At 37.9% G+C, this 18552-nt stretch overlaps 2 long non-coding RNA genes across 2 annotated transcripts; both read left to right on the top strand.

Annotated features, from left to right (window-relative positions):
* The first annotated feature begins 3527 nt into the window (after positions 1 to 3527).
* On the top strand, positions 3528 to 18158 carry LOC115751463. Its single transcript, XR_004016631.1, has 3 exons — positions 3528 to 3687; positions 3836 to 3880; positions 17847 to 18158. It is a non-coding gene; the product is annotated as an uncharacterized LOC115751463 (long non-coding RNA).
* LOC125313861 lies at positions 12119 to 12921 on the top strand. The gene is made up of 3 exons (XR_007197541.1): positions 12119 to 12251; positions 12714 to 12758; positions 12865 to 12921. It is a non-coding gene; the product is annotated as an uncharacterized LOC125313861 (long non-coding RNA).
* Positions 18159 to 18552: the final 394 nt, after the last annotated feature.

The following is an 18552-nucleotide window of genomic DNA, read 5'->3' as shown; positions in this document are numbered from 1 at the left end:
CATCCAATGGCCGTGTCCTTGGAAAACGACCATGTGCTTCCTTTCCACATGGAGGGAGATCAACGGGTGTTCATGAGACTAATTTTTAATATTATTTTAATATTTTTTAAACTTTTTAATTTTGTTTAATAGCTTATATATATATAACTTTTGCAAGCCCTCGCCAGTGGTAGGTGAGGACTCGCAGGCCCTCACCCAAGGGTCGGCAGAGGTCGTCGGTGGCCGGTAGGGCTGCTGGCCCAAACCCCAAAAAAAGAAAAGGCCAAAAAGGTACAAAAAATTATTAAAAAATAAATAAATAATTTCAAAAAATATTAAAATATTATTAAAAAATTTTCACGTCAACGCCGATCGGTCAAATGAACTGAATTGACACAATTGCAAAATTTTTAAAACTCAATTGATAAAAAAAATTAAGATTAAATTGACACGATTGTAACAGGTTTAATATTTTTTTTGATAATTTTTCCCTTGATTTATTATACCATTTAATTTTAAAGACTTCGTGGACCCATCGTCAACACTTTTAGGGTTTGTCCCCCATACGCTTCTTTAATTTAATATATACTTTAACTGCCTTGGAAAACGTTTGCATGTCTTGAGAGTCAACACAATATGGTTTCTAATGTAGAAGGACTGGCTACCTTGACGAGTGTCCAACACGGTTGTTAAATTCAATTTTTAGAATAATTCAACGTCCAAGTCATTCAAGGCATGTATAACTTGACAACAAACAACGCATAGTCAAATGCAAAGTTTGCTTTGATGGATTCTAGAAAGTGTCCTTTGAACCAAAGGTAACGAGCAACTAATATAATAACCTCGGAGATTGGTTGCATCAGTCTGACGTGGATACCACCTCAAGATCTGTGGTTGGAAGGAAAAAATTAGTCCAAAGATGACTCCATGGCCGCCTTCTCAGCGAAGACCCTGATTCCAGGATCACTCTCTGACGTAGAGAAAGGACACAGGGGAGGGTAGGTGGGGTTCAGGAGTTAGAATAGGGTGCCTTTGTTTTGTGAAAAAATTAAGATTTAAAAAATATTTTTCGAAAAGTGATTAGTTATATCTTTTTTACAAGTAGTGAACGGCAAATGTGTTCGTTATGGATAACAATTTATGAATAAGCATTTTCGTCAGTGATAAAAATATTTGTGCATTAATTCATTTTCAAGCGATATAAGAAATGATTGTTCGGAAGATATTTTTCAAATTTTGAGTTTTTTATGAAACAAACACGACTTTAAACGTAAATTGGATTGTTTAAACTATATTTTTCTGCATTTCCAGTAAATAAAATTTATCTTTACTGAACCTTCCAAATATGATGCACTTGGATTACCCAACTTTAAACATAAACTCAATCTCTCTCTCTCTCTCTCTCTCTCTCTCTCTCTCTCTCTCTCTCTCTCTCTCTCTCTCTCTCTCAAAATAGAACCGACTTCAGTCGAAGCAGCTAAAGTTGTTGCCAGCCTAACGAGTGAGCCATCGTATGACCTCGATTGTAGACCTTACATCTAAAGTCGTCCAATACTTGATAAATCTCTAATATACATTCTGCGCGAGTCTAATATGTTGAAGTTTGTTTGAAAAAACAAACATAAGTGCCTTTGTTGTGTCCCACACAGGAGAGATGAGAGAGTGCAAGTCAATTTATAAATTAGAATGCTATTATGGTATTCTAAAAAAAGAGAAATGGGTGAGTAGGCTAGGCTATACCAGTGTGTGATTGCACGATTTTAGCACTCTTAGCACTTGGCACCAATAATCATTGGCACTAATCGATGATCAATTTGTTTTTTATTTTTCAAAATTATAATTAAAATAAATGGTTGATTCCCAACGAAATGGTGAGACTGTACACGTAGGAGTTGCAGTTATTTTATTAAATTTATTTTTCGAATTATAATTAACTGTTTATGTCCAAGAGTTGCAATCTTTCAGACAAGGCAGTTTTTCAGACAATGAAGAGTTGTGTCTAAATAAATTATTTTTCGGACAACAAAGAGCTGTGTCCAAATTAAATGCTCTTCGGACACGAAGTAGTGTGTCCGAAATTAACTGCTCTTTGGCCGCGAATAATTGTGATCGAATGACACTTTTGAGGCATGAAAAGTTGTCTTCTCTCAAGTATTACATATTGAGTAACTCTGTTTATTTTTAGAATATTAACTTTTAATTTTCTTTTTTCTGAAAAGATACACAGCCATTATTTCCAATTGTTTCCCTTGAGAGATTCTGAAAAAATATCAGAATTGCTATATGTTATTCTCATTGAGACTTTGTTATTCTTGGAGGATATTTGCCGAAACCATTAATAATGTCGTGGGACAAATAATTTCTTAAAGATAGTATTATCACTATTGGAAATAATAAAAGTTATTTTGGAAGAAAAGGAACAAAGAAAGCGAACTTGGACTTTGGGGTGAAAAACAATTGCGGCTGCTTCCTTTTTTTCACGCTGAAGCCCAATGCTTGAGTTGAGGCAGTGAAGTGCAGAGCATGAAGTGGTCAAAGGAGAAAGACAAGTTGGACTTGATTATTAGTTGCTTCCTTGACCGAAACTTGTAGGCTGAACATGATTTCTTTTTGACTAGTTAAAGTCGGTTAAGAACAAAAGTTCAAATTTGCTTCTTACATATTGAAGCTAGGCAGTGGATGTAGGCGCTTGAAATGTCTATAAATATGTGTGGCATAGTAGTTTTTTTTTTTTTTCAGAGTAAGCTATAGAAGCCCTTGCATATGAGAGAGAGTTGTAAGTTTGTACTAAAAAGCTTATAGTTAAACTTGTGTTTACTTTGTGTAAAGCCTTAGCAAATGCATTTTGAATACTACTCTCATATTTGCTTACTCAACTTCTCTCTCACATTTGGACCAAAAAAAAAAAAAAAAAAAATTCTCTCTCACATTAAATCCTCCAAACTTCCGCATCCCTTTTAGTTCTTACAATCACACCTCAAAGTCTGATTCTTTGTTTATCTCATTCGATTATATTTTCCAACATAATATATAATATATTCTTTGATAATTACAAAATATTAATATTCATAGATATGAATTGATTTGACTCTACTATACACATCATATTATGTGGTAAAGAAATATTACAAATAGATTTCGACCAAAAAAATATATATTACAAATAGATGTACAAGAATCTATGTGTATACCCAAGTTTAAGGACGAAAATGTGCGTGGCACTTTTCGGACAATTTTCCCACAACAATGCGCGTGATTGGATAGAGGCCACACAATGAGTTCCAAGTTTGAGTCCAATGAAAACTCTCGGAAAGACTAGACATCGGACGGCAACTTCCCACGAACTCTTGAATTTGCAGACACGGACGGCGGCTGAGAAACTCTGTTAATAGGCAAAAGACTTATTGGCATAAACCCCTACTTTCCACGCCCAACTTTCATTCGTCAATCAAGCAAAGTGCATGCACCAAGCACGTATCATTTGCTTTATATAAGTAGTGGCGATGGGGCTCTGGAGAAACCACGTTCGTTCCACATCTCAAGAGAAAAAGAAGGGAAGATAAGAGGAAAAAGAGGAGAAGAAGAAGAAGAAGGGGAAAGAAATGGCACCTAAGGCTATCGCTTCCTCTCCTTCGATCGCGCAACTTTTGTGTATGTTCATGGTTCTGGTCCTTCATGTCATAATCGTCTCGGCAGCCGAATGCCCGGGTGGGTGACCGCGTTTTCATTTCTTTATTTTCTTCTGATTCATTCTTTGCCACTGAAACTGGCGGGCGTTCTGTGCGCCATTGTTTAACATCGAGGGAAAAGAATGAAAAAATCTTTCAGCTCTTCATGGTTTGCACTTTGCATGCAGGTCAATCTGATCCAAGCCACCCGAAGCATTCCCCTGGATGTAAATGTATGTACTCACGTTTCAGTTCATACACCCAATAATGGGAGACTATAACGGAATTCTTATTCGAACGGCTATATCCATCTTGCTTATATTGACATGTTCTCAGGCAAAGTCCGTGCTAATATGAACTCTTCGTTGGTGTTGCAGGAGGTACTTGCATAAAAAAAGATTGGAACTCTCTACTTTCCGTGGGAAGGGATGACAAAAATGTGTTAAAGTAGATTCAAGCAACTCTTGGTCCAGGTTCGGTTGGTAGGTCGAAATAAGATTTTCAGTGCCGGAAGAACAAGTCAGCATATCCTTCTTCATTATTGGTCTATGAAGCTTGCAATGACTATGGCGATAAATTCGATCGGCAAATCGGTTATGTTTTCAATCGACATGGCTTTTATGATTTGGAGAGTGATTTGCGATTGATCATGAATGCAAAGTCGTCCATATGAAAGGACTTGTGACAAATTTACATTTCCGCCTACTCTTCTGGGGTTGCGAAGCATCGAAATGGATCCAAATGAACTCATGAATCTGTTGAAATCATGGGCGACTTGCCCTCGTGAGCTTCAAGACTCATTTCACACCCCCATCGAGATGACGATCTTGCTTCTTGTGAAGTGGTCGGATTCTTGTATCTTTTACTTCATAGATATGCGCCGCTATGTCAGATATGAATATCGTTCAACTAAAAACTATGAATGAGCAAGATTGATGTCAAGCTTTCAAACTTTTCTGCATCTCAGCAGTTTTGATTTTTTCAAAACTTAGGCTAAGAAGACGATGGGTTCCGAACCACCAAAGGTGTTAAATTTGTGTCTCGAATTTAAATCATTTATGAATGTATATTGGTTTGTTAAATTGATTTGGGAAAAGAAAATCTTTGACGGATCAAGAATCGGGAGTTAACGCGTGCACGGAAAACTTCCGCCGATTTCCTTGGCACTTAAAGACAAAAGAACAGACTCTCATTATTTAATATATGTACATTAGTTGTTCTGGTGGGCCAGGTCAAAAACAAGAAGAAAAGTTGTTGACCCTATAAAACAGAAGGTCTAAGAGTGCACTGTAGCCGCCAGTGGTTTCTTCGCGCTTCTCATCGCACAAAGAAGACGAAGAAAAAGGAAGACGAGCCGCGCACGGTGGAGAAATCTTGGGTTTTCTTCGGCACATAGTATCGCGCCGCGAAGGAAAGAACAAGGACGAACTACGATGTTCTTTTTTGGCCGTACTAGAGGATTTCGAATACACGATTTGTTCTTCGTGAGTTTAGTGTTTTTTTATATCCAATTAAGAGTTACTTATTTGTAAACACTTAGGGATTTGAATATAATTTAGGGGTGGGAAATACGAGCCTATTTAGCGATTGTAACTTCGATTCTCCGATTATAGTGGATTATTCTTGTCGGCTCTCTCTGTGGATGTAAGTATCAATATTCAGACCAAATCACATAATTTCTAGTGCATTTTATCATTTCTTGTTATTTTTTTGGGCTTTTCGTATTGGCTTAATTTGTAATGTCCCGATTAGTTTTCGTGAGTTATATTACAATAGAAGGGTCCAGCGAGCTTGGTGGCGGGGTAAATCCTGGTCGAGACACATTCACTTTTACTGGAAAAGAAAAAGACGTGGATGTTTTTGGGCTCCAAAAGTGATCAGACCAGCATGGACTCAAACATGTAATCGCCGTACGAGCTTCTCCATGTCACTCTCTACATGATCAAGGTTCGTTGGGCGCGCATGTAACCATTTTGTTTCTCTGTTTTTCTATTTTTCTATTCTCAAGAACAAGTTTGGAACATAAATCCATTTGGTAACGTAATTTTTTATTTTTAATCCAGAAATAGGTTTGGAACTGAAATGAAAAATGAAAATTTTGTACTTTTATATTTTTTGAACATAAACAGAAATAAGAACTTTTTCCATCGCTCACTCCCTCTCTCTCGCATGCAATCTTCCTCTCTCTCGTGTCCCTATCGCTAGCTGCTAGTCCCGACCACCATTCGCTGGTCCACATACGCGGTGTGCCATCTGCCGTCCACTGTTCGCTGGTCCACCGTCCGCCGTTTGCCGTTCGATGGCCACCTTTCGCCGTTCGCCATTTGAGGTCCGAAGGCCGACAACCGTAAAAATTATATATAGTTATCAAACGAATTTCTATTCCCGAAATAGAAATTTTGTGTCGTTATCAGATGCGTTTCTTTGCTCAAAAACTCATCCAGAGAATTGAAATAGAAAAATATATTTCTAGTCAAAAATAGTTTTTGAAAACAGAATGATTATCATTCGCACTCTCAATCTAGTTTGCCATACCATCCGGACAGAACGCTGTTCGGAGTGGGGATGATTTCAATGTCGGACCTTCCCATTGTGTGCCTAGATTGTACTAGCATTTGGTTGTCCGAGACTAGCAGAAAAATAATTTTCAAGTGCGGCAAAGTAAAAAATAAAGGAGAAAGCACAAGCTAGTGCTACAAAAGCGGATTAGTTCATGTCCTCCCATGAAATGAGCGGAGTTAAGCAGAACTTGACATGACCTAATGTTGCCAAAGAAAAAATATAAAAAATAAATCGAAATGTCTGACTCCTCTCGGAGTACGATATTTCGGTGCGACAGGCTACACAAATCTTTCCCTTTACTCCGCACAGAATAGATAGAGGGAATATGAACAATAACGTCGTATTTAAACACGACAAATAAATGGAAAGAAAAGAGAGAATTTATTATTTTTGGTATGTTTTCATCGTGATTTGAATATTCACTTTAATGACAAATGAATGAGAGGATTAATAATGAAACAAATTAGATCAAACGTTGCAAAGCCGTCGTAAAGTAACGCCTTTTCCGATATTGTTAAAATATCGAACAGGGATCGAACAGCCCCATTCGTGGATCTTGAGCTTTACTCCAACTGGATGATGGCCGGCGCCGTCTAAAAGTCACACGATGAATAACAGATTCAAAGGAAATACACAAAGATAGGATAATCATTTCCCATAAGTAAACTGAAGTCAACTAATCGGAGACAAAGGTTGGTTGGACGACGTTATCTTTTCCACAATCTCGGTTGGATTCAGGAGACATTTTGACGTTCAAACCGTCAGACAAAATGTCAACAGATCGTTAGCATGTTCACATCAGGCAGCCATACAGAAGAAAACAACTCGAAAACCTACAAATCTCACCTCGAGACGGAGGCCAAAAATGGAGGCTACAAGAAGGATCGGGATTATACGTCGAGAGGTCCCGTTGAGCACGAGATATGGTCCCGTATGGCAGCTAGAGAGCGTAGGAACGGCCGTGCTTTCGAATCGATCATGGACGAGGTTCCGTAATGAAGGTTTCCAAATGCGTGCGATTGCCCATATCGCTTGATTCCTGGAGAAATTACCAAAAAAATCTTAAACCTATTGCGATTGTGCCCATTCGGTCATAAACCTTTTGTATTTATGCTAATTAAGTCAATTTGGCCAATATTGATTAATGCAAAAGAAGATTGAGTAATCTAATGTAAAATTTTGCGGGTGAATATTTACGCTTTGAATATCTATTTTAGTTGTAGGGTTAGCTCATGAATTTTCAGAATAAATGAAATGGTCCCCGATTCGTTCCTCCATCCCACCTAACGAATTATTAGGATTCATTTTTTAATAGAATCTTACATATTCATAGGTTCCATCTGTCCCGTCGCTTCGCAATTAATGGTTAGATTTGAATTCTACAACGGAGCCCCTTATGAAATTTGTTCTTGAGTCAATCTTCTCGGTCATTATTGGCTCGAGGATCTTGATTTTTTTTTCTATGAATAGATTCATATAGGGCTAACTTTGGCCGGGTGGCGCTGGCATGATAACTTCTAATATACTTTAATAAATTAACAATTTATTTATTTTATCTTCTCCTCCTTCCTTCAGCCGATTGCGAAATTGGCGACCGGCTAGAGGCAAGGGGGCGACCTCGCCTAGCGACAGTGAGGCTGAAGCTCCAGCTGGTCACTCGGTGAATGGTCGAGGGAGGAAGGAGAAGAAAAAAAAGGAAAAAAATTGGAAAAAATATATTAAAATATTATTGAAAATTGCTACGTTAGCATCGAGCAGCCAAAGTTGGCTGAAAGGACCGAATTGGTACAAATGTAAAAAGTTTATGACTAAATTGACATAAACATAGGTTTAGCACTGAATTCACACAATTGCAATAGGCTTATGATATTGTAGGCAATTTTTCCCTTGCTTCCCCATATTGTTGCTTTACATGTTGGAATGTCTAAATATCGTTTCTATTAAGCTTTTAGAACATTTGATAATAGTTATGCAAAATCTCTAATGATATCAGAATATAAGGTCACGTGTCCAAATCTTTCGTGAATAATTTTCACGTAGCCTTGTTGTATGCATTCACGAGGAAAATCAGAAGGAATTTGTAAAGTAACAACGGGAAAATTATCCAAACAGTCCTAAACGTATTATACAATGACAAATTCAGTTCTAAACCTTTTAATGTTTTGCCAATTTATTCCTAAACCTTTTGACAATTTGTCAATGTCTCCCTTTCTGCCAATTATCCAGATAATAAGTTTTGGACTAAATTGGCAAAATTTCAAAACTTTTAGGATTGAATTGGGACAATAAAAAAGTTTACAACTAAATTGGCAAATCGTCGAAAGACTTAAGATCAAATTGACGGTTTATGACTGAATTAGCCGCAGTATAATATGTTCAATACTTTTTGGACAATTAACCTAGTAAATTATTATTGTTGGGTCGCCAGGATGGGATGTCGGTCAAATTTAGAGTAAACATCTAAGTTGATAGTAACATGTGAGCAAAATTAATTGTAAGATGCCAATGCCATATGCGTCGGACAGCAACTTCTGGTGAATTCATGAATTGTAGTCACACAAGGCAGCATATCATTGTCAGAAGGAAAATTGAACGTTCATAGAACTGTGAATGCTTATAGTCACACACCGGATATCCACACTCTATATATGTATATACTATTCCTCCCAAAAGCAGGGGATACGGTGAATGTTCATAGAACTGCTCAATGGCAATTGAACGTTCTTTCGAATCGGTCTTCATGTCAGCTAGATCAATTGGTGGAAGTCACGACATGGCCGTGATGGGTCGGATAGAGAGGAGAGAGGATAAGGAACCGAACCTAGCTCCCGATCGTGTAAATTGGTTTCGCAGAAGATGCCGGATACCCTCCCTTGTCCGTGGCCGGGACATCTTCTCTAATCATCTCTCTCTAGAGTCCGGATGCTCTGTACTTCCAATCTTAGCATATAGATATAGAAACCACTATCACCATTGGACCCTTCTTGTGATAAGTCTCGTATTCTTTGTCATCCCGCCAAATTCACTTTCCTTCGTCAGCTCGAACCCATTCATTACCAAGTAAAGTACGCCGCCTTCGGCTCCTATGAAGTCATCCCTAATAAGTAAGGACCGCTCCGAGTGCGGTGCAGAATTAGGCACCGACAGAAGGGTTTTCAAAGATGAGGAAGAAGAAGAAGAAGAAGAAGAAGAAGATGATGATGATGATGATGATGGCGTTATTATGGTCAAGGATAGTGGTGAAAGATATATTGCACGCATGGATAATGCAAGTATGGGGTGGTGACTCTTCTTATTCTTCTGGGTCATCAATTAAGGTTTTTAGGCCCGGTTGGAGGGGGATGTTTGGCTGGCCATTGTTTTACAAGCCGCCGCACGAGTAAAGGCATTCTTGTCGTCCAATATGTAGTGCCAATCAACCAAAAAAATTCGCTGGAGATCGTATTGACGTCCATAAAATTGCGAAGCTGGTTGGTCCGATAAGGTTACGTTCCCTCGATCAAAGTGGAAGACCACGTCAGCATGACGTGAGAAATTTATAATGCATAAGAAATACCGCGACAGAAAATTATGTCCGTCGTCCCGTTCATGGACAATAGACGTGAACGAGAACCAGTTTGTTTGGGTCGGCATAATGGTCGCTATAAAATTGCTGGTATTGCGGTGCACCATGTAGGACTATTGACAATGACTGAACCGTTAGCATTTTCTGGCGAAATTTTTATCGGAATGGTTACATTGAAATTTCGCATTAATATTTATGGCTAAATTGATAAAATTAAAAAGTTTAGGATTAGAATTGACATCCATATAATAACTTTAAGATCGAATAGGTAACTTTCGTAATTTCAATCAAGTGAAGCGAATTGACGTGGAAGCAATTGTTGAAGACTTTTTGGACTGTTCGGACAAGAAAAATTTCAATGAGTGGGCTCTGGGGCAAGAATTCTCGTCGCTGACGATAGAACACTCGTAGCTTTTGCAACTATTTCCAATCTCAAAATCCGAAGAATCGAGAGATTTCTCTCTTTACACTTTCTACGTGTGCATATTGAATCTACGTTCACAAGTTTACTAGTGTTTGCCGTGTCCTCTGTGTCCATATTCTTAGTTAATACTAAATTATATTCTTAGTTATTGGAACGGGGCTTGTATTCGTTTGCTAGATACTTGCAACTACTTCGTGTTGTTTTGGCTAAGCCTAACACTTAGAGGGAGGGAATACGTGTTTTTAACTTAACTCATATAAATAATGTAGAATTAAAATAATCAAGTTTAATGAGAGCAAAGGTAATCAGCAGAATCATGCAATGCTTCTATTAAATAGTAAATAGAGGCAAGTAAAGAGTAGAAGACAATGCATGATAGATTATAGTGGTTCGATTTTTGATAAGCCTAGATCTACTCTCCCACACTAACAACTTAGTGGCTGGATTCCTCTAAGTAATTAAATAAAATATTACAAAAAGATGTGATTGCTTGACCACAAACACTTTCAACAGAAGCGAGTTGTGCCTCTATCAAGGCTATCTCACTCTATACACTTGACTCTGTATTACACCTCTCACAAGATTTCAAGTAAACGCTCAAGCAGACAATTTTATCAAATAAAGCTCTCTTGAAATGAGGATGATGAACCCTTGATCTATCTCACTAGTCGAACTTGGTGCTCTTTATACTCCTCGTTTTCCACGCTTTCCACTGGATAGAACCACTCCGAGGATCCATCTCTAAAAACTACCCGTTGGTTGATTCATGAATAAAAATCACAAGCCATTGAGGTGAGAACGATCAGAATTTTGAGAGGATCTTTTTGCCCATACAATTAAATTCTAGAATTTTTAAACTAAGTATCCAACAAGATAATTGTCTAAGGGGTGATTGCCGATCAATCATGACTCCTTGTATGGAAAGTCTCAAGAATATCTTTGAGGTTGATTAGTCAATCAATTTAACTACGTAATCTTAACCAGATAATTAATCGTTAGTGGGGAAATTAAATATTCTAAACTAAGTGAGAGAATAAGATTGATTAAACAATGAGGATAAATTAAAGATCAAAATATATTTCGTCATGATTCTCGTATCAGTCTATCTTTGCCACGAATTCTATTTCTATAAAAATAAAAGTATTAAGCATATTAGATATAAAAGGCATAGAGATATATCCCGACGTCTACTTCTTGACTTGACAACGTGAATGGTGAACCGATCATGTCATCCACAGTCGTCTAAGGACGGCAGATTCAACTCAAAATTTTTAATGGGGGTATCTTCTCTGAGTACGTTCTTCAGCTCCCTTTGATTTTCCTGGTTGCGGTCATTCCCATCCACCAGACCCTTCACAAGATTGGCACTTTAGTATTTTAATATCGAAAATATTTAATCATAGAGGCAAATGAGATTTGAACTTAATATATTTTGTTCTATGATACTATGCGAAATTTTATGAGATCACTGTCAAACTGTTCTAAAAATTCAACCTATTAGATCAATGTGTGATTTAATATTTAAATACTTAATTACATTCCACGCTTCACGCATCCTCAATCCTTACAAATCTCTAAAATACACAGGACTTGGCATCCTAATTCTAAACCTGCTTCCATGGCCCAGTAAGCTGGAACAACACATAGCATTGCTGTGCCTATCCCCGTCATTGGCAAAACTTTCTAGGAAAAAAGAAACGTCATTGTCAATTGCTCAACAAAATTCAGCAAGTTTGACTTGCAATGGGTATTATCCAATGAACGAACAGTCTGTAGGCGACGGCATCGGGTCGACTGATTTGCGTACACGTTTGATCGGGTCGTATCGACGAACAAAGAAGATTGCTGTCTCGACTGCTTATATAAGTAGCCGTGGAGCTCTTCACGAGCTCAAGCCATCTCACCACCATAAAAAATCAGGAAGGAGAAGAAGGTGAAGAAATGGCGTCCAAGGATTTGAGTTCATCTGATTGGAGTGTGAAGTTTCTGTGCTTTCTCATGGTGGTCATCCTTCATTCGATCATCGTCTCTGCAACAGGCCATTGTGGCGCAGGTGAGCTTCTCATTCTCTTTACTTCTCCGTGTATTATCATATGGATTAATCTCAACTACGTGGCTCGTGCAATTTTTCGCCAACACATCTCACATTCTGCTCCGCCGACACGAGCGAAACCATCTTCTTGTACCAATTTCTCTACGAAAATTTCACATCGTCGGGTATGCTACCAAGTATCGAGCAAAAATGGAAATTCGAAACGATCGATGTAGTCGTCGTCTTATCCCTCAGCACGTTCCATGGATTCCGAAGATGTGTTAGATTCAGACAAATACCAAAATCATTTCCCCGAATGTCCCAAATCCCACTCGATCTGTACTATAATTCTCTACTTTGCTTGCACCCCCGGACAGGTCATGTGTGAGCAACTTTCGCTGGGAATCCGCAAGCGTTTGCCTTGCCGTTTTGACGAGGCACACCGATCCAACGATTTGATCCTTTGTTTGCAATGGTTTGCAGGTGGAGCAGATCCAGACCACCCAAACCCGTCCCCTGGATGTACATGTATGTTTTACTAACATATCCTCCATATTCCGGATGAGATATTGACATGCCTCTGATTCAAAATGACTGTTCAGTATAATTAGTAAGCTGTTTACTGTCACTGCAGGAGGTACTTGTACTCAAACAATGGAGGGATCGGCGTCAGGTGTTAAGTCGTTCTTGGATCAGTATAATTAGTAGCTGGTTGCTTCGGTCATGATTGATCGAAGACTGACGTGTTTTTCTTTCCTTTTATGAACGTTGTCCTACTCAATATTTTGTATCGAAAATAAAAGAAACCATTAAGTAAAATGGTAATCCGCCCGCAATTACGAAAGTCGATACGTTTTCTTCCTGTTGTTGGATTTTGTTGATCAGGAGAAATGGGTCTATTTCCTCGCCCGATGGAAGAAGTCGATCGATCCCTTATCAACTTTAGTTATTGCCTTTCGTGAAGAGTCCGAATCGGTCTTAATTTTGGGAATAAATAGTTGCGCTCGCGCGCGGACATTTTAGACCGGCTTTAGAGTCGAAGGCCTCGAGTTCGATTCCGTACATCGCCAATTTAACCCACTCATTGATCTTCCATCATTACGCGAAGTAAACTAAAAAGTTATCAAACAAGGCTTCATTGAGGGGACGTATTAAAATATATAAAATATGATTGGTGAATAGAGATCCTCCGCATTTTTTTTTTTTGGGTTGACCTCCTAAGATTTGGATTCATCGATCGATGACTAAATGGACGGCCCCGATCGATTGAGCCTTCCGCCCCCCCCCATTTTTTCTTTCTCCTTTTTTTGCCTCATTTGTCTATTTCCCATTTTGCCCTTATCTCGCCACCCCTACTCGCCCCCAACCTCTCTCATTCTCGATATAGGCTTAAGCTATTAAATTAAAACTTAACAGCTATCCTATGATTAAAAAAAAAAAAAAACGATGTTGGATGCAGCCGATGGAGGTAGTATTGAATCGCTCCATTAATTCAATTGCCTGCGTGGATTGTGGATAAATTAAGAGCAATCGAAACAATCGCAGATGGAGGTAGTGTCGAATCTCTCTAGACAATTCAACGCCTCTTGTGAAGAAAGGAAACTCAACCGTAGCATCCGTAAATCTCCTCGACATTCGATGGCTGTGTCCTCAGAAAACGACCATGTGCTTCCTTTCCACATGGAGGGAGATCAACCGGTGTTCATGAGGCTAATTTTTAATAATATTTTAGTATTTTTCAAACTTTTTAATTTTGTTTAATAGCTTTTTTCTATCTTTTTTTTTTCTTTTGCAAGCCCTCGCCAGCAGCTAATGAAGACTCGCAAGCCCTTGCCTAGGGGTCGGCGGAGGTCGTCGGTGGCCGGTAGGGCTATCGGCCCAAACCCTAAAAAAAGAAAAGGCCAAAAAAGACACAAAAAATTATTAAAAAATAAAAAAAATAATTAATAAATTTCAAAAAATATTAAAATATTATTACAAATTTGCCACGTCAATGCCGATCAACCAAATGAACTGAATTGACATAATTGTAAAATGTTTAAAACTCAATTGTTAAAAAAAAATTTAAGACTAAACTGACACAATTGTAACAGGTTTAATATTTTTTTGATAATTTTTCCCTTGATTTACTATACCATTTCGTGGACCCATCTTCAACACTTCTAGGGTTAGTCCCCCATACACTTCTTTAATTTAATATATACTTTAACTGCCTTGGAAGACGCATGTCTTGAGAGTCAACACAAAATGGTTTCTAATGTAAAAGGGCTATCTTGATGAGTGTCCAACACGGTTGTTAAGTGTATTAAATTCAATTTTTAGAATAATTCAACGTCCAAGTGATTCAAGACATGTATAACTTGACAACAAACAACGCATTGTCAAATGCAAAGTCTGCTTTGATGGATTAGTTAGAAAGTGTCCTTTGAACCAAAGGTAACAAGCAACTAATGTAATAACCTCGGAGATTGGTTGCATCAGTCTGACGTGGATACCACCTCCAAGATCTGTGGTTGGAAGGAAAAAATTAGTCCAAAGATGACTCCATGGCCACCTTCTCAATGAAGACCCTGACTCCAGGATCACTGTCTGACGTAGAGAAAGGACAAAGGAGAGGGTGGATGGGGTTTAGGAGTTACAATTAGGGTCGTTTTGTTTCACGGAAAATTTAAGATTTGGAAAATATTTTTTGAAAAGTGATTTGTTATATCTTTTTTACAAGTAGTCAACAGAAAATGTTTTCATTATGGATAACAATTTATGAAGAAGCATTTTTATAGGTGATGAAAATATTTTTGCATTAATTCATTTTCAAGCGATATAAGCTATTATTGTTCGGAAGATATTTTTCAAATTTTGAGTTTTCCGTGAAACAAACTCGACTTTAACCATAAATTGGATTGTTTAAACTATATTTTTCTGCATTTCCAGTAAATAAAATTTATCTTTACTGAACCTTCCAAATATGATACACTTAGATTACCCAACTTTAAACATAAACACTCTCTCTCTCTCTCTCTCTCTCTCTCTCTCTCTCTCTCTCTCTCTCTCTCAAAACAGAACCGACTTCAGTCGAAGCAGCTAAAGTTGTTGCCAGCCTAACGAGTGAGCCATTGTATGACCTCGATTGTAGACCTTACATCTAATGTCGTCCAATACTTGATAAATCTCTAATATAAATTCCGTGTGAGTCTAATAAGCTGAAGTTTGTTTGAAAAAACAAACATAAGTGCCTTTGTTGTGTCCCATATAGGAGAGATGGGATAGTGCAAGTCAATTTATAAATTAGAATGCGATTATGGTATTCTAAAAAAAGAGAAATGGGTGAGTAGGCTAGGCTATACCTGCGTGTGACTGCGCGATTTTGGTGCTCTTAGCACTTGGCGCCAATAATCATTGGCACTAATCAATGATCAATCTATTTTTTATTTTTCAAAATTATAATTAAAATAAATGGTTAACTCCCAACGAAACAGTGCCACTATACACGTAGGAGATGCAGTTATTTTATTAAATTTATTTTTTGAATTATAATTAACTATTTATGTCCAAGAGTTGCAATCTTTCGGACAAGGTATTTTTTCGGACAATGAAGAGTTGTGTCTGAATAAATTATTTTTCGGACAACGAAAAGCTGTGTCCAAATTAACTGCTCTTCTGACACGAAGTAGTGTGTCCGAAATTAACTGCTCTTTGGCCACGAATAATTGTGATTGAATGGCCCTTTTGAGATGTGAAAAGTTGTCTTCTTTCAAGTATTACATATTGAGTGACTCTGTTCATTTTTAGAATCTTAACTTTTAATTTTCGTTTTTCTCAAAAGATACACAACTATTATTTCCAATTGTTTTCCTTGAGAGATTCTGGAAAAATATCAAAATTGTTATATGTTATTCTCATTGAGACTTTGTTATATCCTAGAGGATATTTGCTGAAACCATTAGCAACGTCGTGGGGCAAGTACTTTCTTAAAGAGAGTATTATTACTGTTGGAAATAATAAAATTTATTTTGGAAGAAAAGTGAAAAAGAAAGCAAAGTTCAAATGAACTTGGACTTTGGGGTGAAAAACAATTGCGGCAGCTGCCCTTTTTCACGCTGAAGGTGCCAATGCTTGAGTTGAGGAGGCGGTGAAGTGCAGAGCATGAAGTGGTCAAAGGAGAAAGACAAGTTGGACTTGATTATTAGTTGCTTCCTTGACCGAAACTTGTAGGCTGAACATGGTTTCTTTTTTACTAGTTAAAGTCGGTTAAGAACAAAAGTTCAAATTTGCTTCTTACATATTGAAACTGGGTGGTGGATGTAGGAACTTGAAATGTCTATAAATATGTGTGGCATGGTAGTATTTTTTTTTTTTTTTAGAGTAAGCTATAGAAGCCCTAGCATATGAGAGAGATAGAGTTGTAAGTTTGTAGTAAAAAGCTTATAATTAAGCTTGTGTTTAATTTGCGTAAAGCCTTAGCGAAGGCATTTTGAATACTACTCTCATATTTGCTTACTCAAGTCTCTCTCATATTAAATCCTCCAAACTTCCTCATCCCTTTTGGTTCATACAATCACGTCTTAAAGTCTGATTCTTTGTTCATCTCATTCAATCATATTTTCCAACATAATATATAATACATTCTTTGATAATTACAAAATATTAATAGTCATAGATATGAATTGATTTGACTCTACTGTACACATCATATTATGTGGTAAAGAAATATTACAAATAGATTTTGACCAAAAAAATATATATATTACAAATAGATGTACAAGAATCTATGCGTATACCCAAGTTTAAGGACGAAAATGCCCGTGATCGGATAGAGGCCACACAATGAGTTCCAAGTTTGAGTCCATGAAAACTCTCGGAAAGACTAGACGTCGGACAGCAACTTCCCACGAACTCTTGAATTTGCAGACACGGACGGCAGCTGAGAAACTCTGGAAATTCAAAGAGCATATTCAATAGGCAAAGGACTTATTGGCATAAACCCCTACTTTCCACGCCCAACTTTCACTCGTCAATCAAGCAAAGTGCATGCACCAAGCACGTATCATTTGCTTTATATAAGTAGTGGCGATGGGGCTCTGGAGAAACCACGTTCGTTCCACATCTCAAGAGAAAAAGAAGGGAAGATAAGAGGAAAAAAAGGAGAAGAAGAAGAAGAAGAAGGGGAAAGAAATGGCACCCAAGGCTATCGCTTCCTCTCCTTCGATCGCGCGACTTTTGTGCACGTTCATGGTTCTGGTCCTTCTGGTCATAATCGTCTCGGCAGCCGAATGCCCAGGTGGGTGACGGCGTTTTCATTTCTTTATTTTCTTCTGATTCATTTTTTGCGACTTAAACTGGCGGACGTTCCGTTCGCCACTGTTTAACATCGAGGGAAAAAGAATGAAAAAATCTTTCAGCTCTTCATGGTTTGCCCTTTGCATGCAGGTCAATCTGATCCAAGCCACCCGAAGCATTCCCCTGGATGTAAATGTATGTACTCACGTTTCAGTTCATACACCCAATAATGGGAGACTCTAACGGAATTCTTATTCGAACGGCTATATCCATCTTGCTTATATTGACATGTTCTCAGTAAAAATCCGTGCTAATATGAACTCTTCGTTGGTGTTGCAGGAGGTACTTACATTAAAAAAGATTGGAACTCTATACTTCTCGTGGGAAGGGATGACAAAAATGTGTTAAAGTAGATTCAAGCAACTCTTGGTCCAGGTTCGGTTGGTAGGTCGAAATAAGATTTTCAGTGCCAAAAGAACAAGTCGGCATATCTTTCTTCATTATTGGTCTATGAAGCTTGCAATGACTACGGCGATAAATTCGATCGGCAAATCGGTTATGTTTTCAATCGACACGGCTTTTGTGATTTGGAGAGTGATTTGCGATTGATCATGAATGCAAAGTCGTCCATATGAAAGGACTCGTGAAAAATTTACATTGCCGCCTACTCTTCTAGGGCTGCGAAGCATCGAAATGGATCCAAATGAACTCATGAATCTGGTGAAATCACGGGCGACTTGCCCTCGTGAGCTTCAATACTCATTTTATACCCCCATCGGGATGACGATCTGGGTTCTTGTGAAGTGGTCAAATTCTTGTATCTTTGCTTCACAGACATGCACCGCTGTGTCAGATATGAATATCATTCAACTAAAAACTGTGAATGAGCAAGATTGATGTCAAGCTTTCAAACTTTTCTGCATCTCAGCAGTTTTGATTTTTTCAAAACTTAGGCTAAGAAGACGGCGGGTTCTGAACCACAAAGGTTGTCAAATTTATATCTCGAGTTTAAGTCGTTTATGGATGTATATTGGTTTGTTAAATT

This window comes from Rhodamnia argentea, chromosome 2, assembly GCF_020921035.1.
Source record: "Rhodamnia argentea isolate NSW1041297 chromosome 2, ASM2092103v1, whole genome shotgun sequence".
NCBI classification, from domain to species: Eukaryota; Viridiplantae; Streptophyta; class Magnoliopsida; order Myrtales; family Myrtaceae; genus Rhodamnia; species Rhodamnia argentea.
This window is presented reverse-complemented; position numbering and strand designations above follow the sequence as displayed.